A 27,216-nucleotide genomic window follows, 5' to 3' on the forward strand; every position below is an offset into this window, starting at 1 on the left:
TTTTATCTGTGTTTTCATTCAAGTGGCAAGACCATGGACAGGCAGTGAAGATGCATGTGAGCAAAGGAGACTTTAAATAGAGCATAAATTATTTTGACTTTTACTAAGCAGAGTTTACATATGGGTTTTAAACAAGGGGCCTCCCTTCCCTGCTGGCAGCAGCAGCTGCAGATTCTGACTTGCTCATAAAGTGGCAGGGAATCAAATCAAAAAGAAGAGAGGACAGACCTTCCTTGCAGAGTAGGAAACAGCATATGAGCTATTATAAAATCCCTGCAAATACTGTCTTGGTTTTAGGTCAGGTTCTCCTTTCCCCTTCTAGTCTGTGTGATTTCCGCCTCTCACAACAAAAGGGAATTTGTTTTAAAATTCTTCTGAAAGCCAACCCAGCAGATAGTTCCTTCTGTTGCATTAAGATACATAGTATATTCCTGGGGCTCTCCCCCTGATCTATAGTGTGTTATTTCCTTCCCCCGCCCCCTCCCAACTCCTCCCTTGGAGTTTTCTCCTATTGGTTGTAACATGTTCTCCCTACCCCCTTCTCCCTCAGTTCAAAAGCCAACACGGGACATGATTCTTCCTCTTTTCCTGCACTGGACATCTTCTGATTAAAGCCGGGACTCCATCCCACTAGAAAAGAGCCTCATTTTTATCCCTAGTCCTTGCTATATAGAAACTCCCCCCTCCTTTGGACTGTGGCTGGGCGGATCGCAGTCTCAGGGGAGCAGGGGGATTTTAAAAATAGCAGTTGGCGCTGAAAGGTGGGTCTTTGAGAGCCCCCCCATGAACGGCTGGAAGCCCATGAGTAGGTTTCGCAAGTCTTGAGGCCAGTCAACTACCTTGCGAGCCACACGCTGTTTTGTACACAGCCAAAAAGCTCACAAGGGAGGAGCCAGTAGCTCTTCTAAGCCCAGAAGAGTTGACTCCAGGACACAGGGATCTTCTTGCACCACCTGAAACACCAGGTGACACAAGGAACAGTGAGCAGCAACGGCGTGGCCAGGGCAATGGGGTCGGGCTGGTGGCAGCAGTGCGGCTGGGGGGCCGCCAAGTGCCTGGGCGAGTGGCTCTGCGTGGCGACGGCCTGAGTGGGCCAGAGCGTGTGAGCGCACAAGTGCCAGTGGTGCCAGCGCAGCAGTGAGTGCTGTGTGACCCAGCTGCTGCGGCCCAGATGTCCTGGGAGCCACAGGTTGCCCGGAGCAACTGCGGCCGCCGCGGGAGAAACCCGGCCCAGCGGGAAGGACGAGCGTGGCCCCCCACCCTGCATGGCTGGCGGCCAAAATTTAAAGGGACCACAGGTTCCTAGCAGGCATTTAAGCCTGTCGCTGCTGTCTGTCCTCCTTTTTTTGTGGTGAAAGAAGATAAACGAGTTGTGCTAACAGCTTTTTTAACATCAAAAATGGGCTCACAGCTTTCAGCACCCCACAAGAATCTTAAATCCAAATTCCAGGATCTTTTAAGCACTACAAATGTTAAAATTTGTATAAATAAGTCGAAACACTGTCTCGTGGCTGTCTTATCACCTACCACAGCTTGATCTGCCCGATGTAGATTCTGTCCCTGCGTGGGACAGAATCGGAAACTTGTTAACCCTTAAAGTAGAGCAGGGAGACAAATCTGCTTCAAAATATCTCCCGTTGTTCTTTTTAATTTGGAAAGAACTGGTTAACAGGGAAAAGAAGGTGAAGAGACAGCCACCACAGTTTCCATTGGTTTCCCCTAACCCTCCCTCCAAACCCTCTGCTTCTGACTGAAAAAGATACATGGAACAGCCCAAGAAACGCAGGAAACACAGCTTGACAATGCCATTCCTGGTTCCATGTGTCTTCTTCAGCCCCCCATCTCTGATAATGTTGAGCAGGCTAGCAGAGATCTTTCCCTGCACCCATTTACCCTGGTTGTTACCCCTCAGTTACAATGTTCTAAAGGTAATGACCCCCCCTTATCCCCACGTGGCTGGAGTCCAAGATGGCGCTGACCATGTGCCAGCAGGTCACATGGTGGGACCCCCCCTTGTACTCCCCTTCTCCATCCCATAACTCCTTCCACCCACCTGTCTCCGCCCACAACCCCTTCCTTCCCTCGGACATACCTCCCCTCTCCTACCATGCTCCTGCCCTGCATGATGTCACCCTGTGACTCTGCGTCCAGATGTTGCAATCCTGGTTCCCATGCCCCCTCCCCCTGTCCCCACAGAGAGGGTGGGGGTGGGAGAGATGGCTCTGCCCCCTACTCCCACGGGGCGACAGGGAGAGGGGTGTCCTGGCCCTGTCCCCCCAGGGGGGGAAAATGGGTCCCCACCCAGCTCCCATGTTACTGGGACTGGGCCCCAGCTGGGCCCCTCCCTGGACCCGGTGGTTAGGCAGGACCCCCTGGCCTCGGCTTGGGTGGGGGTGGGTGAGGAAACCCAGGAGATACAGGCCCTGGGGAGGATGAAGATAGGCTTTCAGCTGCTCCTGTAATATATATTGGTAAAAGAAGAATTAATAGACATTACCAACCCTTCTCTTACCAAAATATAAAATAAATTTGCAAAGCCCAAAGAGAATTTGGTAGAGATAGTGAAGTACTGAAAGGAATGGTAAAGGCTACATTAAAATCTCATGAGTTAGTTCCTGCTGATCTCAAAGACCTCTTCTGCTGTCTCCTAACCCCCTCTGAGTTTGATCTTTGGGAAAGCTCATGGAAAAGGTCTTTAAAAAACCTCCTGGTGGAGCTTAAGCAGAGCACCCAGGATGCAGAAGATGTTGCAGTTTAAGGCCCGGCGATGCGGAAGATCTCGGAATGTAACGGAAAGTTAGAAAAAACCCCTCTCTTTAAGATAGTAAAACCTCCTGTAATTAGCCAATAGCACTTAGGTGTGACGTGAGCAGATGGGAGTAACACAATGACCCTAAGTTATAAATTGTCAAATTCCCCTGCAATAAACGCCATTGCTTCGCCATCCATCATATTGATGTCTAGTGGGTAGATTGGCCAGGGTGGCCCGGGAGAGAGGCCACGGGCTGGCTCCTGGACTAGGGTGTTTGCCTTGCTTGAAAAACCAGCAAGAAGATACAGAGGATAATGAAATCACTTTGGAACATCTAAGCAGGGAGGGGGTGTGGGCTAAACCTAAAGACCAGGAGCGGGTACTAACAAAATCTATTTTAGATAAGATCTGTGGTGTAGCAGAAAAGGTTTTTAACCAATTGCCAACAGTCGAAACCCAAATCAGCTATATTAATATTAAACAGTTTCCATCAGAAAGTGTTTTGCAGTTTGTCAACCAACTTCGAGTGCAAATACAAAGGCAGATGAAAGAACCAGTGGCGCAGGCAGAACTGATTTAGGAGATGGCTCAGAGAAATGCCAAGGAGGCCTGTCCCAGAGTGATCCTGGGACTGCCCATTAATCTTCCACCCACAATAGCAGAGATGACAGAGGCATGTGCAAAGAAAGCAGATCTGTATGGTGCACAAGACAGGAGGCTGAGACTGACAAACCCAAGGACTGCGGCAGCAGCAACACCAGGAATGAAAAAGCCACAGATGTCATTGGAGCAGCTCCAGCATATCATCTGCTTCCAGTGCAAAAAGACAGGACACTTCGCCAGAGACTTTCCTCAAAGCCAGCACCAAAAGAAAAACCAAAAAGAAGCAGTAGTCAACCAACAAAAAAACTGGAAATAGAGCGCAGCCCCACCCAGCGCAAGGATATAAATGCAGCGGGCTCTAGAATGAAAAAAGCCTCTATTTTAATTGAAAAGGGGGAGAAAGGGAAGCGGGGTGTGGGACTGCAAAAAATAATTGTGGGGAACAATTGTTGTGCCTAACAGAGTCTAACAGCCTCAAAAGTGATCCAGACTTGTAACTGCTGAAGCTTTTCTTTTCAGATCTACTCATTGGACAGTCATTGGAGTGGACCTGCAGGACAATTCACAAGACATGGCAGGACTGGATAGTGAGTGTTTTGGTATTGATCCCATGACAAGGGAGACTAAACACACCTCACTCTCTTGGCGCGTTGTCCTCAGCCACCCTTCTATTTGACCAAGGGGCAAAACATAGCCCAGGTGATCCGTGTTCCAGCAGAGGTCCCAGTAGATGGAAAAGCACCGGGAGTCTACTGGGCAGAAGTGGTTGGCGAGGATAAACCCATAATAGGATGCAACCTAACCCACAGATCAGACCATCTCCATGTGAAAAGATTGATTGACACTGGGGCAGATGTGACTATCATACCTGAAAGGGTGTGCCCTTTACACTGGGACTTGCAACCCGTAGCGGGCAAGATACAAGGTGTTGGAGGGGAAAAATTGGCACAACTCTCTAAGAGCATTGTTCAGATTGAGGGCCCAGATGGACGATTAGCTAGTGTCCGTCTGTTTGTCACTAACTACAAGTGCCCGCTGTGGGGGAGAGACACCATGTCCCAGTGGGGAGTCAAACTAACCATCCCTGAGACTCCTCAGGATTTTTAGAAGCATCCATTGTTGAGCGCACCACCCAAAACTTAATGTGGCTGGATGATAATCCAGTCTGGGTAAATCAGTGGCCACTCAGTAAATAAAAGCTCAGGGCGCTCGAAGAGCTTGTGAAGGAACAACTAGCCAAAGGCCACATAGTAAAAACAACCAGCCCTTGGAATTCCCTGGTCTTTGTAATAAAGAAGCCAGGAAAGGATAAGTGGCACGTCCTTTAGGATTTGAGGGAGATAAACAAAGTAATTGAGGACATGGGGTCTCTCTAACCAGGAATGCCCTCCCCGACAATGCTCCCACAAAACTGGCAGTTGTCGGTCCTAGACATCAAAGACTGTTTCTTCCAAATTCTCTTACAACCAGCAGATGCACCACGATTTCCTTTCTCAGTCCCCACGGTCAACCAAGAGGCCCCAATGGGGCGGTACCACTGGATGGTACTACCTTAGGGGATGAAATGCAGCCCTTCTATCTGCCAGTGGTATGTAGCTTCATTGCTCTCCCCTGTATGCACTGAAAAAAGAGATGCCATCATTTTGCACTACATGGATGATGTGCTAGTGTGCACCCTCAATGACACTATACTGCAACACTCACTTGACCTAGTGGTTAAAGTTTTAACCTCTGCTGGATTCCAACTGCAGGAAGACAAAGTTCAAAGGATGCCGCCTTGGAAATACCTGGGCCTGGAGATCACTGTGCGGACTGTTGCCCCGCAGAAATTTGAAACCATTAGTAATCCCAAAACTCTAGCGGAACTCCATTCCATGTGCAGGTCTTTGAACTGGGTCAGACCTTGGCTGGGTCTCAGTAATGAGGACCTAGGCCCCCTGATCAATTTATTGAAAGGGGAGAGAGAACTGCTTTCTCCCAGGGAACTGACTCCAGAGGCAAAGATTGCAATTGAACAAGCACAAAGGGCTTTAACAGAAAGACAGGCGCACTGCTGTAAGCCTGAGCTGCCTTTCAAATTCATTGTCCTGGGGAAACTACCACACCTACATGGGTTGATATTCCAATGGGTCGAGGGGCAGAGAGATGCACTCTTAATCATAGAGTGGGTCTTCCTCTCCCACCAAAGACCCAAAACCATCACCAAGCCACAAGACCTGATGGCTCAACTGATCCGAACAGCCAGGGTGAGGCTGCGGGAACTGGCTGGTTGTGACTTTGTGTGTATTCACCTCCCGGTAAAACTTACTGAGGAGGGAAAGCACTCTCCTGAGAAATTGACCAAGGAGATGTTTGAGCACCTGCTGCAGAGCAATGCTAACCTCCAGTTAGCTCTGGACAGCTACAGTGGACAAATATTAGTCCATGCACCATCACACAAATTGTTTCATGAGGAATTCCACCTCATTCCTCGTGAGAAAAGGAGCCATAAGCCGCTCAAAACTCTTACAGTGTTCACTGATGCATCTGGGGCATCCCACAAGTCGGTGATGACTTGGAGAGATTCCCAGACTCAGCATTGGGAAGCTGATATTGAGTTTGTGGGGGGGTCACCTCAGGTAGCCAAACTGACTGCAGCCATGAGAGCCTTTGAGAAGTATTTGGAGCCAATCAATTTGGTTACCAACTTGGCCTACATAGCAGGAGTAGTGTCCAGAGCAGAGCAGGCAGTTCTCAAAGACATCGAGAATGAGCATCTCTTTAGGTTACTCTCAAAACTAATCTGATTGATTTCAACTCGAGAGCATCCTTTCCTATGTGATGCATGTAAGATCACACACCGAGTTACCAGGTGACATTGCTGAGGGGAACCGGAAAGCTGATTCCCTTGCTGCCCCAGCCGAAATGGTATGTCTTCCAGACGTATTCCAGCAGGCCAAGCTGAGCCGCCAGCAATACCATCAAAATGTGCCAGGACTTATCTGCCAGTTCCAGCTGACACGGGGTCAGGCTAAGGCCATTGTGGCCACCTGTCCCAGTTGCCAGCTCCAGGCTGTGCCATCGCTGGGCATTGGGGTTAACCCTTGAGGCTTTGGGAGCTGCAAAGTGTGGCAGACAGACATCACACACATTCCCAGTTTTGGTCACCTTAAATATGTACATATGAGTATTGTCACATATTCAGGGGCAGTGTATGCCTCTGCTCATGTAGGAGAAAAAGCTATACATGCCAAACAACACCTGGTACAAGCCTTTTTAGTGCTGGGTATCCTTAGGGAAATTAAAACAGATAATGGCCCAGCATATAAATCCAAGGAGTTCCTAGAATTTGTCCAGCAGTGGGGGGTGGAACACAAAACTGGCATCACCCACTCCTCCACAGGTCAAGCTGTGATTGAACACACCCACCAGACACTCAAACAAGTCCTAGCCAGGCAGGGCAGTCGGACAGTGTGGATGTCTCCACAACAAAAGCTCTGCAAAGCCATGTTTACCATCAATTTTCTGAATTGTTCTTATGAAAACATGAGTGGTTCAGCATTTTAGCAGCAGTGATCAATTTAAGTTGTCACAGCGTCCACCAGTCTTCATCAGGGACCCAGAAACCTTGCACACCAAATGCCCCAATGAACTTGTCACCTGGGGGTGCGGCTATGCGTGTATATCCACCCCTGCAGGCCCACGATGGATACCTCAGAAGTGGGTTAAGCCTTTTGTTCCCAAAAACCCAGCCCCAGCAGAAAGAGATGAGAAACAAGTAGCAGTTGCTTCCAAAAGAAGACGCTGCTGGAAAGAGCAAGAAGAAACCTTCCTAACCTCTGGTTACTCTCTGACCTGCACACCTTGACTGTGAACATGCTTTAAAAATGTTTGTTTCTTTTCTTTTAGAAAAACCCTACCTCACACTCAAACCCATGATGAGCCTTACCTCAGCTGTCATCCTGCTCGCGTTGAGTAGTCTGGCAGCTGCCTGGATTGTCCCTCAGCCACGACAAAACATCTGGGTGACCCTGGCACAGACACTCGAGCAAGAGAATATCTGCCTGTCCACTGCAGCAGCAAAAGACCCTATGTCCACCTGCCTGGTAGGGATTCCACTGCAGGCTGGAGACTTTGTCTGTCAAAGCAGCCAGCTTTGACACTCCCAGGCCTAACGCAGTTCCCAAAACACACAGTGTCTGACCACGTGAATGTCATAGGTGGCGGGCTGTAGTGGTTAAGGACGCTGTGGAGGAGTGGTTACCAAAACTGCCTAAAGCAGATAAGGAACCCCAAGAATTAGAGCTATTGGGTTCCTCCCCAGCACCTTATTGTGTCCACTTCACTTAAAACTCGCTGTCAGATACTAAACTCTTTAACAACATATTACAGTATTGAGAAGAATTCACAGCCAAAAAATGGTGTATTCTAAGTCACGTTACAGCAGACAAACCTCTCCTCTCACACCCCAAAAAAACTCCCTAAAGGTTTATTTCTGATTTGCGGGGACAGATCATGGGCAGGGATCCCATCTCGGCTTTGAAGAGGGCCATGTACCATAGGGCGGCTGTCCCTGTTAGCACCCAACCAAACCCAAATTACTAAATGGATTCAGAAAGACAATTCAACCCACAAAGTCCACAAAAGAAGCACTGATATTTTGGACCCAAACTGTGATTCTGAAATATTTCGTTGGGCAAAATCAAAAAGAATTGCTGCATCCATATTTTTTCCATGGGTTGCAACTGCCAAAGCACTAGGTGAGTTAGGACACCAAGAGTGATGGGTAGTCAAACAGGCAAACTTAACATCCACCCCCCTCAGCTCCCTCCTAGAAGATGAGGAGATCACCAGGCAGGCTGCGCTCCAAAACTGAGTAGCCATAGATTTTCTTCTGCTGCTGCATGGACACAAATACCAGGAATTTGAAGGACTTTGCTGCCTAAACCTGACCTCGAAAGCTCCCAACGTCCATGTAGCTTTCTGAGAGATGAAGAACTTGATTGGACAAGTGAAGCAAGAATCCGAGGACTGGTTTAGTGAGCTGTTCAAAGGCTGGGGACTCACGGTGTGGTGGACTTCAATAGTTAAGACAATCCTGTTGTTTTCTGTTGTTCTCTTCTTGATAGTTCTAGCATTCTAGATTATTTGTTGCTTGATTTTAAAAGCCCTCAGAAGTTTAATCCCCACTACCTCAGAAGTCAACCACATAGAACTAGCTGACCGAAAGAAACCTAACTGGCCCACCAATCACGAGTGGTGGACAAACTCATGTTCTGTATCTGGATAAGCCCAAAGCCCTTCTTTTAATTTTATATAATTAAAAACGGTGAGGTGCTGCATTGTGTTAAGATACATGGTATATTCCTGGGGCTCTCCCCCTGATCTATAGTGTTAGTTCCTTCCCCCTCCCCCACCTACTCCTCCCTTGTAGTTTTCTCTTATTGGTTGTAACATGTTCTCCCTACACCCCTTCTCCCTCAGTTCAAAGCCAACGTGGGACATGATTCTTCCTTTTTTTCTCTTTTCCTGCCCTAGACATCTTCTGATGAAAGCTGGGACTCCACCCCAGCAAAAAAGAGCCTTGTTTTTATCCCTAGTCTTTGTTATATATAAACTTCCCCTTCCTCTGGACCCCACCTGGGCAGACCGCAGTCTCAGGGAAGCAGGGGGATTTTAAAAATAGTGTCTTTCCATGCTGGGGAAGGAACAAAAAGAAAAACCTGCCAGAATACACATCACTGAAATGTGACAAAGATGGGCATGGTGGCTGGCCTCTGACTCAGGAAATTCACGTAGGCCTATTAAACCATGTGGCCAAGATGGACAGAGTTGACTTATATCTCCAGCATGCACCTGCTGTACCCCACAGGCTCATGCTAAGTTTTATTAGCTCAGATCAGGCCAGATTGAAAAAAGACAGTTTCTCTATATTTCCATCCTACCTTTTCAGCACATTAGGACAATTCCTCATGCTAACAACTTAGTAGGCAGAAGTGAAGTTCGGTGGCCAAAATCACAATGTAATAGTAAAAGGCTTCTTTAGACAGTAATTGGTAACTGCCCTACTTTAGTAAATTCTTATGTACTTGACTCGATCTTCTCGAGTGTGGCCCGGCTAGCTCAGTGATGAGGTTTCTCTTCACTCGAGTTTCGAGCCAGCATATGTTTGTGGGGTTCACTGATTTTCTTCAAGAATCCAAGTCTATAGAGCGAGTAAAGAAATCAGGGGGGGACTCTCTCTCTGGTTTGCATTCCACAGTTTATTTCTGTGAAGGGGAATCCAAAGGACGAGAGACAAAGGATTTTGGGTCTGGGGGGGTCTCTTTTAACAGGGTTTCTCAGAGGGAGGGAACATCAGAGAGGGAACCAATTATTTTTCTCAGTTAGTACATCTTACAAACCTTCTACAAATCAAGGTTACACACACCAAGATAAGAAATAACAGACACCAACTTCTTCAAATGCCCACAAAGGTGTGGGAGTATTCTGTACAGAGGGGCAGAGGGGGAGAGAGGGGGGGCTTGGTTTCCTGGCAACACAGGGGGGAAAGAAAGGGAAGGCAAGGTAAGCATGCCCTCTCAGCTTCCATAGTTTAGAGGCATTCTGGGACAGGAAAAAGTTACAAACTTCCGTGTTGGAAAGAAGAGTTCTCTTCTCCCAACCCCGTGCTTTCCTGGGCTAAAGAAACTTCAAGCAGCTGGAAATGCCAGCGGGGTCCTCTCTTTACTCTATGCGGCCTCTCGCCGTGGAGCTGAGGAGAGAAACTTCAGTAACCATGGTAACTTGACGCCAGGTAAACAGGAGAAAGAGAAGCTGGGGGTGGGGGGAGAATCACAACTAAAAGATGGGAAAAGATACATTTCAGGCTATCAACTACAACATGTACTCATCAGTAATAGGAACTCCAGCAGATGCAGAACTTCAAGGGTAAGTTACTGTCAGTCCTTCTATTACACGCAAATGCTTCAGGTTAAGGATCTGGCTGTCCATCAAAAGCTGCTCTCCCTTTCCTTTAAAATATCCTTTTTGCTCTATATGACATCATAGACAAATTACCACTCCCTTCAAGGGTGCTCCAAGTGGACCCAAGGGTTCCACATCCTAAGTTGCCTCCAAGGATGAAACTACTTGGTTACCTGCCATGGCTACCAAGCAAAGCACAGGGGGCAGCAAAGGATGTGCTGCCGTCCTACAGAGCTGCCCTGTGCTTCACAAATTCCCACAGAGCACGCTGGCAGTTGCTGTCCCCGAGTGACTAACAGAAGCTCCTGCCCATGCCCAGAGTTAATGACCTAATGTGATAGATTGGCATTTAAGAAAACAAAGAGAAACACCTAAAGAAGTTAAAACTGATGGAGGCTGGTGGGAGTTTTTCTCCCTGCCAACTACTGGCCATTTCTAAGAATTGACAGCAGTTTTGACCATTGAAAAGTGAGATCAACCTGTGAACACCACCTTAAGACCTAAGCCTGGGAATTTCTTTGTCTTGTTGTTTCCTGGCTGTGAAAGGTAACAGAGCTCCATCTGGCCTCCCGTTCCCCTGCCCAGGCCATGCGGCCCGGGCAGGGGCTGGGCTGGGCCTGCCGCGGCTCCCGGCCGGGAGATGGGGCCTGCCGGGCTTCCCCCAGGCTCTGGCCAGGCCAGGCCGGTCCCTGGCTTGGCAGCAGTTTTTGCCGTGACTGAATTCACCAGAGACTGTCGAGTAAGGAAAGAAAAAAGCTCTTGACCTGCAGCGGGCTGAGACAGTGTCCACACTCTCCAGAGCACCCATGAGGAATCTTCCATCGCAGACAACTCCAGCTGCTGCTCCGGCAGAGATCACAGAACCATCTACAAAGCCTAGGCAAGATTTTAACCTTTTCATTACCCAGATGAGACTTGCAGATTAATCTTTTTTTTCCAGAGAGAGAGAGAGTAATCAACATATGAAGAGACTTCATAAACTATCAGAGACAGTAAAAAAAAGAATTAAGCTTCAGAAGAGGTAGAGAATAAGGAGATGCTTTAATAAGCTGAAATATTTTTCTGTTAAAGCTATGGAGATGAACAATAGTGTTCTGAAACAACTTTAATTCATTACAGAGTATATTGGGAGGAATAGAGTGTTTCAAAACGTGGATTTTGAGCAAAAAGTGAAGTAGTTGTGATACAGTGAGGTGCTGGAACAGAGGGGAAGAAGTAATAGTTAAAGATTTGTGGCTTTGTAGAAGCAAAGAGAAAACTTCTGTTTCTAGGGAAGCTCACAGAGACAGATGAAGAGAACTTTTGCCTTTGAATAACTCATCCTTAAAAATGACATCCCTAGACTCATTTGACCCACAACACACCTCAGAGTGATGTGAAATGGGAGGAGACAACTGATGGCAGATTTTCGGGCAGCTGGCATCAGAGAAATAGAAAGCTATGAAGAAAATTAGTTTTCTTGTGAGAAACTCCATAGATTAGCAGAAAAAAGACTCCTGTTTCTCTACAAAGACTGATGAGAAGACTCTAGCAAGAATTGGGACTGTTGTAAACACCAAAGCTTTTTGGCTCTATGTTGTTATGTGAACAAGGGAATGGTTGAGTAGTGGGGGAGAAAAGGGTTTTCTGGAGAGTTTATTCTAGTTTTCTTATTCTTATAGTTTTCGTTAATAAACTTTCTTTATTCCTTTTAAGTTTTAAGCCTGTTTTGCTCTTGTTCTAATCCATGTCTCACAGCAAGAAATAAGTATGTTTTATAATAATTTTTTAGTTACTGCTTTAAAACCATGACACCTAAGGACAAATCGATCTCTCCCCATCATGCTCTTCCTAGTTTCTCTTGTGATTACTCTGTGTGTGTTTGTGTGTGTGTGTATGTGTGTGTGTCTCACAAGAGGAAACAAGCTTCCCTCCCCTCCACTCCCCTTCAAATCAGGAATATAATTACAAGTAATGCTACTGAATTAAGAGAGAGAAAAGACCGGAGGTAATTAATCCTAATGATTACATAAATTATTGAAGAAAAGTATCCCATGGAAAGCAGGATGTCTTTGGGAAGAATACTCAGCTCAGTGCTGCTGAATGCAACGTCAGAAAATGGGAAAAACAAATTAATTATCCCCATCTAACCTGCACATATATGGGGTATAAGAAATAAGACACATCCTCAGTCCAGTACCATCAGTTCCCAATGGAAGATATAAAAAACAAGTGCCTTCAAGCTCACCGCTAATACAGATTAGGAAGGAGACCAAAGTAGGGACTGTCCCTGCATCTGAAAAGACATTGGTGGGAGGCAGAAATGAGAGATAATCAAACACCTCCTAGTGCTGCTGTTCCTCAGTGGAAAAATATCTGCCTCAGGTTTATTTTTCTTAGTCTTAGATTTCATCAAATTACACACCTGAGAATACAGCAGGTACCTGCCAACCCATCATTCATTTAGGTGAAGCTACACAGACCAGCAAAATATTTTAGCATATACTGGAGTGCAGGGGAGAGTACTGAAAAAACATCCACTTAGAAATTAGTTGTACTAGTCTGAAAGCAAATCAGTGGGAGATCCCAAGTCAGAAATACAATTTAATAAGAAAATTAAAATAAATGCAATAGTACAGAAACACTGACAGAGTCAGAATATCACCTGACATCCTGTTGTTCAAGGTAGTAGTAGCAATCCCATTAAATAGTGGTTGCAGTCCTCTTGAAGTGATAGATGTGGTTCTGTTGAAGAGGTGATCCTGTAGAAGGGTCTGGTCTTCCTCTGAAAATCCAGTGGTGGTTATGTAGCTCTTGTTCTCTGGGAATCTGGTAGGTAGGGGCTACTGTGGTGTTCCAAAACTCAGATTTTATCCAGGTAGGAATGCTTGGTTCCTCCCCCTGGGCAGAGCATCTCACAATGGGATGATGTAATTTTATGAATCATGCAGTGAGGCTTGATGGCCCAGTAGCAGAAGATATCTGCCCCAGAGGGAGTTATCAGGGATGAGTAATGGAAGAGATAAACAACACTGCCCCACCTGGATTTAAAAGTTTATGGAGATGGTGGTGATAGAATACATACTTTCTTTTGGTTACATCTTACATTGTACCCTAAGACATTAGTGTAGGTTCTACCTACAAGGTCATACCTTGGAGGTATGAGAAGACTATTTCCTACATATCCTCCTGGAAAATGTTTGCCAAGTGTGTTACAGAAGTGCCTTTTCACAGAAGTACCACGTGCGGAACCAGCAACATTGTCCTATGGAGAAGCAAGGGCATGATCAGTGGCGACACACCTAACATCCACTTCTCAGCTTTCTCCTTCGCAGAACCATCATCAAGGAGAGTGGGGCTGTGGCCTCCAGTTCGTGTGCTTGTGACACCATGTTCCCCTGGAGAGCAGGAGTGTTGACCAAGTCAAAATTATCTGTAAATCACCTCAGGGCTGATTCTTGTCTTTCAGCCATGCAGACGGAGAGTGCCTCACAGGAAGCTAGGATGCTGCAAAGTGCTGAAATTCCTCAGTGAACCACCCAGTTTTAAAGTGATAGAGTTGTAACACCGGTGTCAATAGAACATACAGTGTCTCTCTACAAACCTTGCCATTCAGGTATTCAGGTGAGACAGAGCCATGAGGAACTGATAATGAGTCCTCCAGTAGATATTCCTCATTCCACTCTTACCATATTTTAGGGTTTACAGACCATTAAGGGGCTATTAAGGGCATCTAAGTTTACTAATTGAATGTTGGCCCCAAAAATCCACCCTTCTCATCTCTACATCCAGCCCTAACTCTTCCCTGAGATAAATTTTCTTTTAAAGCTAGCAGTGAAGATGCAGAGAGTTAATTTTGAAACAAGTTCACCAGTTTCAATAACAAATAAACGAGAATTGTCTTCCAGAAGGGCTATGCACCCGATGCTTGAAGATCAGGCCACCACCTGGGAGACTCAGTTGTGTCATGGTTAAGCAACCACAGCTCAGTGAAAAAGGTCTGTCACCCTGGCCTGCGACAGGTTCCTTGGGTGAATCACTTAATCTTATTATTCTATTTCACATGCTGTACTAAGAGACAAGATGGTTTCATTTCTCCTTTTATTTCTACAGAGTTTGTGAACTTCTTGCAGGACAGGCTCTTTTGATGTCTTCATGTAAGACCTAACAACAGTAAACATGGATGTACAATAAGAATGTGAGGCACCATCTTAAAATGAGCCAGGTAGAGAGCCATTTAGTTCTGCAAACACAGCTACAGTTGAGTGTCCATCTTGAATGACCATACTTCAGCAGTGCTACCTTCCACAGTGGCCACAGTCCAAGCCACATCTCAAATACACATTCTCATTTCTATAGTAAGACACTGTAATGGGTTGATGCTGGCCAAACACCAGTGCACCTATGAAAATAATTTATTCATTTTCCTCTGCTATAGTTAAGCAGAGGAGGGGGAAAGAAAACTCATGGGGTGAGATAAGGATTAGTAGAAAAACACTTTAAGGGCAAAAAAAGCTTAAAACTTTAAAAGGTATAAATAAAAATTTATTAAAATAATTAAAAGAGGATAATGAGAACTAAAAATCAACTGTTAGAACCCCTTTTTTCCCCCCCCAGCCCTTATTTCCTTCCCACCAACAGCACAGGAAGACAAAACATGGGATTTTTAGCCAGTTTGTCACTTCTAAAAGTCTTTCTTCAGTTCACTTAGGGAGAGGAGTCTCTTTTGCTATGCCATGGGGTTTCTCCTATGGTAAACAGGTCTCTGTGAACTTTTCCAATGTGGTTTTAATTCTAATGGCTAACAGTCCACACGGAAACTGCTTGCAACATGAAGTCCCTCCCATGGCTTGCAGTCTTCCCAATACTGCTTTTTGTGGGCCATTTAGCTTATGGGGTGCAGTTTTAAGGATGAGCTGTTCTAGCATAAAAGCAAGGGTCCTCTTCCTCTATCTAGGAAAGTAAGGGTTCTCTCATTCTCTGCTCAAGCTTCTCACCAGATCACAGCTTTTCAGCATCCACATGCTCCAGAATAAGTGCTTTTTTCTCATAGGCTGCAATGAATGCTGCATCCCCCCCATGCACTTCATGAATTACAGGGAAACAGTTTGCTGTATTATAGTCCTCACCACGGCTTCCAGAAGAATCTCAGCTCCGACGCTCGGAGCACTTTCTCCCCCTCCCTCTTTTGCACTGACCTTAGTGTCGCCATATTGTTCTCCTCATGTGTCCTCAATTTTTCCTTTTCTCTGTCTCGGGAGAGAATTGGTGTTCTTAGGTTCATTTGTTTTCAAGTTCTATCAACTGAAACAGTTTTTATAGAGTTCTGCAGCGCTGAAAGGTTAATCTTGTCCAGGCTCTGCAATTGGGGAATCGCTCATTGTGCTTCTCTCTCTATTGATCACGTGGTCTCCACCGGCACTGTGCAAGCTGCACCAGCTACCAGCTCTACTCTGCATCTTTTCTTCATATGGGATGCCAAACAAAGAAAAGCTGCTGCCGCTGCTTTTGTCTTTCTGTCCTCAGCATGGCTGGTTAGAAGTGGCTAAGTAAATAAAGTCAGTTGTGAGCCATGTTGAGACAACCACGACTGCACAGCAGCACCCTGGACACATGGTTGCTCGCAGTGCCGGGATGGCCCTCGGCAGCATGGCCTAGTGGCCATGCTGGGACAGGGTCCAGCAGCCCCCTCCAGGAAGGGGCCTTGGCTGGTCCTGCTGGGGAGGGGGGCCCAGCTGAACCCCCCACTCCTCTGTAGAGAGCAGGGAGCATGAGAGCTTCCCACGTATTTTTTTGTTCTCAAATATGTTATCATAGAGGCGTTACCAGCTTTTCTAATTGGCTTAGCAGTGTGCCAGTTCTCAGAGCTAGTCAGCGATTGGTTTTGCCAGGCATGGAAGAAGCTGCTAGCAGCTCCTCACAGAAAATCACTTCCATGGCTGACTTTTTCCCTGTTGACCGAAAATCAATTATTGCAAAACCAGCACAGACACCTTAGTTCTTACCCTGTCTTTTTCACTGCTAGTTCACAGCTCCAGCAAAAAAAACACAAAACAACAAAAACCAAGAAAATAATAACGAGGTGTTTTGCTTGATATTACCCTGGAGAAGTAGAGTTTGCTGACCATTCTACTTGGAAGCAGTGTTATGCTACTGGTGCATACACCATGGCTTGAGAATCCATCTCTTGATAGCAACTGCCTCCAGCCCAGGGTCCAAATATAGTAATAATGTAGAAATAGACTGTTTTCCTAAGGAAACAAGACTAATGTTGTCACACTGGGTTTGTGTGTATGTGAACGCACACATGAGCTCCTTGCCTACCTGTGTGATCCTCTATTCAATGTTGTTAGAATATTTTGTCCAATTTTGATAAATTTTGATGCAAGAACAGAAATCTTTTCAATAAAATACTCAAAAAAAATTTTGTTCAAATTGTTCACTGGCCAGAAGAAATGGACCCCTGAGGGGCTCCCAAAGAGGGCTTGGCCAAAAAGTTCACTCATTTTTAGACACCAGACAAGGCGCATAAGAAGAAAGTGGTCAGAAACCAACTTTCAAAAAGACAAGGTAAGGGTACCAGGTGAAGCCCCTCTTTCCATTCAGTTTAACTCAAGACTTGTCCATCATTCAGTCCCACTGACTGTGCAGAGGAATGGGGGCAGCTAAAAGCCCTTCTGGGAATGAAGCAAGTGAAGAATTAGACCTGACCTGAGGACGCTAACTGGGCTTCCATGTGTGTGTGAAAAAGATTAAAGATGAAAAAGATGGAGGTGAATCAGAAGGTATCTGTGGTCAGGCATGCCTGGAGGGAGAGGAAAGGGAGTGCTGCATTCAGAAACTGATGTTGGAATTATGCGAGCATATGCATGAAGGACTGATACCCCTGTGCATCCCAAAATCTCTGCAAAGACAGAATCAATAAAGAGGTTTGCAGCTCTGGGTGCACATGCCAGTGTGTCACATCTCTAACACACCTCTGTTAGCCTGGAGACCATGGTGCTTTTGAAACAACCAGCATGCACTGACTTGGCCAAGTCTTTACGAGGCTGCCAGGAACAAGCACCTGTCCCCTCCTGTGATTCAGTAGTGGGGACTATGGGACCTCCAGCTGGACCCCCAGCTTCCTGCACTGGTCCCAGTTACTTCCCCTATTGCTTCCCTGCTGCATCTCCTAATCCCTAAAACCAGCACTGGGGACATTTTGTCATGGTTTGAAAAGAGGCACAGCACAAGCAAACAAGGAAATGTCACAGAAGGCCATTGAAATTCAGCAGTGGGAGGGAGGGACAAAACCTGTCCTTGACACAGATGGCTCCTGAAAGCCCTGTGTTGTAATGCGTTAAGAAACTTGGTATAATCCTGAGACATACCCTCTGAGCTGCAGAGTGTTAGTTCCTTCCCCTGATTCCTCCCTTGTGATGTTTTCCTATTGGTTGTAACATGTAACCCTACCCCTTTTCCCTTCACTTCAGAAAGCAGCTTCCTCTTTTCTGCACTGGATTTCCCCGAATAAAGCTGGGACACCATCCCAGGAAGAAAAGAGCTTTGTTTTATCTCTAGTCCTTGCTATATATATAACTCCCCCCTCCTCTGGGCTGCGGCTGGGTGGAACACGGCCTCAGGGGAGTTGGGAGACTAAAAATAGCAGCCCTGGTCACATGGCAGCTAATCAAATACACTAGTCTTCTTCCTTTGGCACTCCATATTCAGCAGTAAAAGCCTCTTTACACTTCTTCAGCCCATCCCTTCCCAGCCAGACATTTGCTTTCTTAAGAAATACTTGACTACATAAAAAAAAAAAAAAAAAAAAGGTCACAATTGTTTGGGAGCAGACAGACAGTGAGAGATGGGCATCAGCTGGTTCAGGCAGAGGATCAAGCTGGAAAAGACACTGCCTTATTCCCGTCACAACATATCCATGACATGATGCAATGCGGACACTTGTCTAGGAGGCTTTGGAGAAGGAGAAGGAAGGGTAACAGCTGAGATTCAACCCTCCCTGCTCATCACAGGGAGGATTAAACCACCTTCAGGAGGGACCAGCCTCCTCCAGGTGACTACAGGCGAGCCCAGGAGGACTCAGAGTCCATTTTGAGCACCTCAGGTGCCTTCAAGGACCAAGATGAACCTGGGTGTCCTAGTTTAGGGCAAATTTGGGAGAAAAACTCCAAATGGGGGTTTCCCCAGGGAAGGAAAAAAAAATTAAAATGACCCCTCCCCCCCAACTGGTCCGGGAAAGGAAAAAAAAAAATGTCCTTGGAGAGAGGTGGAAAAATCTGTTAATTTGACAGAAATTGAATAATATTAAATAATAAAGCCTCTCACTGTTCGATGGGATGGAAAATCTAGGAAGAAAAGTCCTTTTCATGTGGTGTAGCTCGGCTCGCTCAGGTTCTTATCAGTCCTTTCGGCGCTGGAAAGTGCCAAGGCCCAGGCCCCGGTGGGCCACAGGCGTGAGCTCCCAGGGTTTGGCTGGGTGTTCAGTTCAGAGCAGGTTTGCACAGATCCAGGAAAAAAGGGAAAAAACAAAGGTCCAGGGAACTCCTCTGCCTCATCTAGCTAAAACTAACTAAAAGCCAGAGAGAAGCTCTGTCTCGCTGTCTGTCCGTGCTGCAGACAGCACAGTCCAGGAGCAGGATGTGTGGGAGTGATGTTTTTCTTTAACACAAACTGCGCGCTTCTTCTTCCCCCCACTCTCACTCTCAGAGCCAGTCTTAAAGGTGCAGAACTTAATATATAACATAAACCAGACGATTGGGGATACCAGTATCATAAAGTCACCCCAGGACATTCCACCCCTTATCCCCATATCGTCAACTTATTATCAAAATTAACATATATATATATATATTAACTCTACAACACATACATTATATACGGACAAGGGCATTTATTTATGATCTTCACCTAACAATCAGATCTCTTTGAGGTACACATTGTGTTGTTTCATCTTTCTGCATTATTTACCATGTGTAACTCGGTTTCTGAGCAAAGACAACTCCACGGATGGGTTTGTCTGCACTTGAAGTGGAATTGATTTAAACTGTCTTTTTTAACAAACTTCTGACATGTACTGCTGGGACTTTGTCTCTATCTATTATATGCAGGGGCTCGGATTGGGCTGGGCCTGCTTGGTTGGTGGAAACATTACTGAGATTTTAGAGATAATTACAAACTAGCCAAAAAGTAAAAACTTTAGTCTCACTAATAAAGAAAAACAAAAACAAGTAACACGAGCTGAAAAAGCTCTACCGTACAACCAACTGCCAACAAAAAAACCATGCTATGCTCTGTTCACTAATAGTTCCTGTTGCATTATAAAGACAAACCGAAAATAAAAAACAGCCATATAAAACCCCACGTTAAATGCCAAAAACTGTATTTGTCCTAGTTTAAGACAAATTTGAAAAAAAACCTCCAAATAGAGATTTCCCCAAAGAAAGAAAAAAAAATTCAAATGACCCCTCCCCCCAACTAGTCCAAAAAAAGAAAAAAAAATTTCCTTAGAGAGAAGTAGAAAAAGCTGTTTATTTAACAGAATTAAATAATATTAAATAATAAAACCTCCCGCTGTTCGATGAGATAGAAAATCTAGAAAAAAAAGTCTTTTTCATATAGTGTAGCTCAGCTTGCTCAAGTTCTTATCAGTCTTTTCAGTGCTAAAAAGTGCCAAAGCCCAAGCCCCAGTGAACCACAGGCGTAAGCTCCCAGAGTTTAGCTGAGTGTTCAATTCAAAGCAAGTTTGCACAGATCCAAGAAAAAAAAACAACAAAAAAAGTCCAAAGAACTCTTTTACCTCAACTAACTAAAACTAACTAGAAGCCAAAAAAATCTGTCTCTCTGTCTGTCCGTACTGCAAACACCACAGTCCAAGAGTGAGATGTAAGAAAGTGATATTTTTATTTAACACAAACTGCATGCTTCTTCTTCCTCTTGCTCTTGCTCTCAAAGCCAGTCTTAAAAGTACAAAACTTAATATATAACATAAACCAAACAATTAAAAATACCAGTATCATAAAGTCACCCCAAAACACTGGGCCTGAGTGGTTCTCAGCTCAGAGCAAAACTGTTTTAAGCTCTGAAGTTTTTACAAAGAAATTAATGCCTGCTCTCTTTTTGGGCAAAGCCCAAAGTAGTTACGGCATCCACAACTCTGGGCAACCTGTTTCATTACCTCATCACCCTTTGGTGGGAGGGCATCAAACTGCAGCTGTTTAATTTGTGCTTTCAGCAATATGGTAGAAAGAAAAGCTAGCCCAAGAAAAGAAACCTGGGATGACTATCAAAGAGCTGAGTTTGTGTAGCATTGCACCCATATGCTTGTGTAGAAAGACTGTAAAAACTCCAGGAGCCTCCTGCCTGTTAGAGCAGCTCTGAATTGGTCTCTCAGCTGCTCAAAATCTAGTTTCACCTTAAAGGCAATGAGAAGAATGCTTCCCCACTGTGCTGGCACTTCTGGGGCTCTTCCACTATTCCAGAATCTAGGAAGAGGCTGCGGTTCACTCTGTTAGTGTGAGTTTCAGGTACCTGGCACCAGCATCATTTAGAGCAGCCTCAAGGCTTTACTTAGAAAGGGTAGGGACCAAACCAGTACAGAAACAGATCCAGGCTGAAGGGGCTATGGATACTCCATCCTTTGGGAAAAAAAAATAAAATAAAAGGAGCTGTAAATCAGTCTGCCACTTCAAACAGGTACCACCACAAACACCTGAGTTCTCCTTGCTAATCCACAAGCAACACAGGGAGCAAGCACTGACATAAACTCCCCAAGCCATGTTTGGGATTGCAACAGAAAGAGCTAACTCAGAGGATATCTCACATAGGGATGCTTTTATCAAAGAGGAATAAGCATGCACTATGAGCAACTAGATGATCATGCACACAAATCACTGGGGAGAGGAGTCTGGTGCAAGGGGAAATTCAACAGGAGCTGCGGATGCATGTGAGAACCTGGAGGGAAAGTGCAATGTGCAGTCAATGGTGCAAAGGAGGGGGAAGGAGAGTGGGCAGAGTTCATGATCTGTAAGAAGAGGGTTGTAATAGGGAAAGCATGTGAATGAGAGTCCTCAAGGAAAGACAAACTGCAGGAGAAAGTTGCATGTATGGGACAGAGGAAAGGAACACTATAAATTGAACTTCAAGAGGAAAAGTGCTAGAATTGCTTCCTGCAAAGAAATGGCAAATATCTACAGGAACTCAAAGGAAAAAAAACGTTGCAAGAAAATCCAAGGATAGAGTTTCCTCGGCAGACAAAGAAGCTTTACTTCTAATTGACTTGCTGCTGCATATCTCACAGTAATAAAATGTATTCACCCTTCCCAAGCTCTCAAAAAAACCCCAGTGCAATTATAATTACAAAAAAATGAGTTTACATCGCCCAAAGCAGGACATTATGCATATGTTGAAAGGTCCAAAGACTTTGTCAGGCTATGCTTAAAGAAAGGATGGAAAATGAAGTTTTTGCAAACACAAGAAAACAGAGCAGCAAATGGAGAGGGAGAAAGGAAATAAAACCAGGGATGTACTGCTTATCTGGGGCTTGTTAAATTCTACATGACAGTCAGGGAATGCTGATGAATTGCTTCATTGCATTTGGTGCTACGTTGTCAGTGTTCTTCCAGACTTATAGCATGTTTCCTTATCTGAAGGAAAAGGCACTTTTAGCAATGCTGAGGAAGCTGAACTCGAGTAACCCTGCTGTAGGTAGAAGAGCAGCCTCTTCAGGGCTTTCCATCATACCAGCAGGACATCCTTTGGGCTCCTGGCTTTTTTTTTTTTTCCCTTCCTCTCCAATCGCATTAAACGAAATGGAGCCATTTGTAGGTTTAGAAGTGGCAAGGGTTCAGCCCAGTCCATTCCCAGGCACCAAAGGGTTGAAATAAGAACAAACTTACAGAACATTTGTTCACTTTCCAATTGCTACACAAGCAGCTGCAGGGACAGGCCAAGCTGATTCACCTTCTAAGCAGCTTTAGGAAAGGGGTTAGGAAACTACCTTCACTCTTATCCTCTGGTAGGGAAAGCTGTTATGAAACCTGGCATGGTCATGACTTAAAAGAAATCCCAAAAGTTGTGTTGCAGCCAAGCATTCAAGGTTCCAAACACTCATTCTCTCTCACTTCCCACTCCAGGGCATCAGCCATTGCATTCAGCAAGGTCCTCTCCTGGATTCCCTCCCTTCCATTCATGATTGCATAATATCCACAAGGCAACTGTTTTCATGGAAATGCAATATGAGTATTTAATGTATGTTTATGTTTTTTAATATAGTGTAGTAGCTGTAATCAAAGGCAAAAACCCCAGGCCTTGGCACATGAGCAGCATGACTCTCCACAGAGCCCCCTTGTAATCACCACTGTACCCCTGACCACAGCTTTAGAAATCAGGCACTAACTCCTATTACCTAATTAGCAGAGCAGTGTAAAGCTTAGGGACAGGCATATCTTCTTTCTCCCTATGTGGCCACTGAATAAATGCTATATCCCCAGTTCACAGTCCCTTTTTACATTGCTGGCGTTACCAGTCCATTGTATATCCACATGCTGTTACTTAAATTGCTTCCATGTTTTCATTACTTGCTCTCTGTGCTGTGTGTATTGAAGCTCCTGCAAGAATGCTGAAGTGGTATTTGAAAGCACTGGGGACTACTGGAGATGTGGCTGTAATTATTATGCAACAAACTAAAGTGATTTTTCAAGTCCTGATAGAGTTTTCTCCTCCTCAGGAGGAAAAATAAATTCAGGTGCTACTTCATGAGGTGCAAAACAATTGCTCCCACCCACCAGACACAAGAACAGCACTTGCAGTTCAGGTTATACTGAGCTTATATATGGTCTGTGGGGCCTCTATATATGCCCTGTATCCATGAGCAAGGTGGTAAACTCAAATAATAATGCTGCTCCCATGTGCAAGGTAAATGTATGCATTGGGCCAAACTCTCCAGGCGAAAAGCCACAGAGGACAGTGGAGTGATGCCAGCTGAAGGTCTGACCCACTGGTTTAAATGCATTGTTCCCTCCTGCTGCTGCCAGTAGCTGCTTTTCTGGAGTTGGTGCTGATGAAAGCAACAGACAGTCAAACAGCCTAACTCTGAAATATCAAAACCACCAGAGTAATTTAAATGTGACAATCACTTCTTTCTTTAACCACTACTGTAGCTCTCAACAGTTCTGCAAGGACATGCAGAACCATTGTTCTGTAGGAGTGTCCTGTGCAGGGCCAGGAGTTGGACTCAATGATCTTTGTGTGTCCCTTCCAACTCAGGATATTCTACGATTCTATGCAGAAGGTTCCTGCATGCTCCCAGGGAAACCCAAAATTGGACCAGACAGGTTCAGCTTCATGTTTCAATTTGCTGCTTCCTCTTCACTATCTTCCCCCCAAAAATCTCTCTAACTACCATGAAACACACACATTGGCCATGAAAGTAATTGTGCTTCCAGCACTGGAACCCCTCCCACTCATTTCCAGTCTTCTCCTCCTCCTATAGTGACTTTCATCACCTCTGCAAATATTCAGGAGGAAAGGGAAGTGGAAATAAGACATTGCTTGGTGCTAAGAAGACAGCCTATTCCTCTCAATAGTTGGGAAAATCTCAGTGTTATAGAGCCAAATCTCTGCTGTGGTAAAAAGAGATACTTTTTTCATGCACATGGATGATGCCATTTAGTATGATTTTGAGAAAAAAAAAATCACCTTAATTTGTTACTTTCTTTTCAAGTTCAGCTTCCAAGAGAAGTACTCTCAGAGTGAGCAATGTTAATCCCCTTGGTCTCTCCCTTGATTTAATGGGAAATGTTGATGCTTCAATAAGTGGTTTAGAGTTTTGAAAATTTTGGTCTCAGTCAGTCTGCCAAGAAAGCTGTGTCCAGGGAGAGCTGTTAGCAATTATCCTCCTCAAGGCTTCAAGTAGCCCTTTTGAGTATTCATGAAGTGTGTATGTCAGGAGAGGAATCCAAGCTGCATGAGCAGGAAAGCCAAGTCATTCCCCAAGCTCTGATCAGTGGGTGCCTACAACCCAGATGAATTTGTCCAGGTTTTGGAGATACTCATGAGTCTTTCATCAAATTTGGGTTCCTCTCTGAACTCATCATGATGCCCACATGCTACTAAGGAGACAGAGTATCCTAGGCTACATCAAAAGAAGTGTGGCCAGCAGGTTGAGGGAGATGATTCTGCCCCTCTACCACTCTGGTGAGATCACACCTGGAGTGCTGCATCCAGCTCTGGGGTCTCCAACACAGGAAGGACATTGACCTGTTGGAGCAAGTTCAGAGGAAGGACACCAAGCTTATTAGAGGAATGGAACACCTATCCTATGAGGAAAGGCTGAGGGAATTGGGATTGTTCAGCCTCTAAAAAGATAAGGCTTCAGGGTGACCTAATTGCAGCCTTCCAGTACATGAAGGGAGCTTACAAGAAAGATGGAGAGGGACTTTTTACAAGAGCATATAGCGACAGGACAAGGTGGAATGGCTTCAAACTGAGAGTAGATTTAGATTAGATATCAGGAATATTTTTTTTTTTCCTGTGAGGGTGGTGAGGCACTGGCACAGGTTTCCCAGAGGTTGTGCATGTCCCATACCTGGAAGTGTTCAAGACTAGGTTGGATGGAGCTCTGAGCAACCTGGCTTAGTGAAAGGTGTCCCCATCCATGGCAGGAGGGTTGGAACTAGATGACCTTTAAGGTCCCTTCCAACCCTCTCTGTTCTGTACTGGTGCAGCCTCACCTTGAGTCCTGTGGGCAGTTTTGGTCACCACAATATAAAAGAGGTATTAAGCTGTTAGATAGCATCCAAAGGAGAGTCATGAGGATGGTGAAGGGTCTGGAGGGGAAGCCTTATGAGGAGTGGCTAAGGTCACTTGGTCTGTTCAGCCTGGAGAAGGAGACTGAGGTCAGACCTCATCACAGTCTTCAACATCCTCACGAGACGCAGCAGAGGGGCAGGTACCAATCTCTTCACTCTCATGACCAGTGACAAGACACAAGGAAACAGCATGAAGCTGAGTCAAGGGAGGTTTAGGTTAGATGTTCAGAAAAGGTTCTTCATCCAGAGGGTGGTTGAGCACTGGAACGGGCTCCCCAGGGAAATGGTCATAGCACCAAGCCTGACAGAGTCCGAGAAGCATTTGGACAATGCTCTTGGGCACATGGTGTGACTCTTGGGGATGGTTCTGTACAGGGCCAGGAGTTGGACTCGATGATCCTTGTGGGTGCTTTCTAACTCATATGATTCTATCTTTCTGTGATTCTATGATTCTATTTGTACTGTGATAAAACCTCAACCTGGCTAAAGCCTAGGACAATAAACACCACTACACTCAAAAAGACATGAGTAGTCACCAGGTGTCCCTCTCCTGACCAGCACTGCTTAAAGCACTCAAACTAAATTTATATTAAGACTAAATGTAGGTGACACTACTGAAAAATCAAGCTAATGGCAAAACAAAAGGGTTAAACAGATCATACAAAGAAAGGATTTTCTTTCTTTTCCCTTCCCTCTTCCTCTCCTTCACTAAATGAAAAAATAAAAGGATTAATTTTTATCCAAACCTAAAGTACCAAAAATTTCTCTGCAGAAGGATATTTCAAGAAAATTTTATGTATCTAGGAGAAAATGAGACTTATAGTGGAAGCATTCTCTGAAACATAACTATACTGTTGATCACACAATGCTGTCATCCCGATTAATGAAGCCTTTTGCCCAGTAGACAGGAATGGATTCAGTTGTTCACAATGCACATTCCTGTATTTTAAAAATGAAGCTGAAAGCTTTAACTGCCAAAATACTCAAGCATTAGCACTCAGGCAAAAAGCAGTTTAGAAGTGGGCTCTTTCATTTACCACTCATGCAATTATTAATCTTAAACCTCAATTGAAGACAAAAATAAAAGAAGCCTGGCTGAACTTTTGATCCCTTCTGAACTGGTTAACCTGAAGGATAGTTCAAGATCATCCCTGCAGGGAATGCAGTGATGCAGGATGACACCCACTCTGTGTTACTTCCTGCATGGCCAAGCAAAGCTTTGCAAACCTTGCAAAGGTTATGTCTTGTACACAAACTGTTTCAGCAGATTTAATCCCTTCCTGTCCCTCTGCTTTCAAGAGAAAGGAAAAATAGAGGAAAGAATAAGACTTACCTCCTTTCTGGAGTGTGATCTGTTCTGCTCTTTAGCTGCCTTGCTATTTTTACTAGCTCGAGAAAGCTTCTGCTCCCCAGACTGCTTGATGGTGGTTTTGCTCTCAGGAGGACAAATATAGTTCTCCAAGTACTTTGCGGGCTTCTTAGCTCTCTTGGTGGTCTGGATCTTTAGTTTTAAACTCCCCTCTGTAAAGTTAGCCTCCTTGATGGAAAATTCCTGCTCCTCCAGTCCATCTCCCACCACCCATTTCTCGCTGTCTGCACTGGAAGTGGAATCCACATCTTTCCCAGAACCCAGCTCATCCTTTTCCTCAGGCTCCAGCCTCTTGCCACTCACCAGGATCCCTTTCCCCGAGCCTGCCACAGGCAGCATTGTCTCCTTCACACAGCAGGAGGCAGACAGAGGCTTCACAGAGGTGACAGCAGCTCGAAGAAAGTCTGCCTTACCCCCCTTTGCCAAGAACTGCCCAGAGCCTCTCTGGACTCCATAGCAACACTGCAACACCCTGGAGTTTTATTAGAGGGAAGGGGAACGCAGGAGGGGATGAGGAAAGCAAGGGCAGGTACGATCCAAGGGAACGAATGGTAACTGTCCACCAAATTCAATGTCCTAATCACCCAAAGGCTGCAAGGAGCTCAGAAGAGACCAGATCTGGCACTGTTAAAAGAAAAGAGAAGAAAAAAAGGAAGTTAGCATGCGGACATGTATCGAACATAAGTGTGGAGCTAACTGAAACAGGGCACAGAGCATGCTTGGGCTTCCCCTGCATCTCAAGGGCTTTCCTTGAAGCA

General features: G+C 45.3%; 1 pseudogene; it reads right to left on the reverse strand.

The window, feature by feature from the left end:
- Nucleotides 1-904: 904 nt before the first annotated feature.
- LOC148183309 (SET-binding protein-like) lies at nt 905-26,913 on the reverse strand (annotated as a pseudogene).
- Nucleotides 26,914-27,216: the final 303 nt, after the last annotated feature.

Source organism: Pseudopodoces humilis, chromosome 12 (genome assembly GCF_049639895.1).
Source record: "Pseudopodoces humilis isolate 2021_Gansu_Grassland_sample_001 chromosome 12, ASM4963989v1, whole genome shotgun sequence".
NCBI classification, from domain to species: domain Eukaryota; kingdom Metazoa; phylum Chordata; class Aves; order Passeriformes; family Paridae; genus Pseudopodoces; species Pseudopodoces humilis.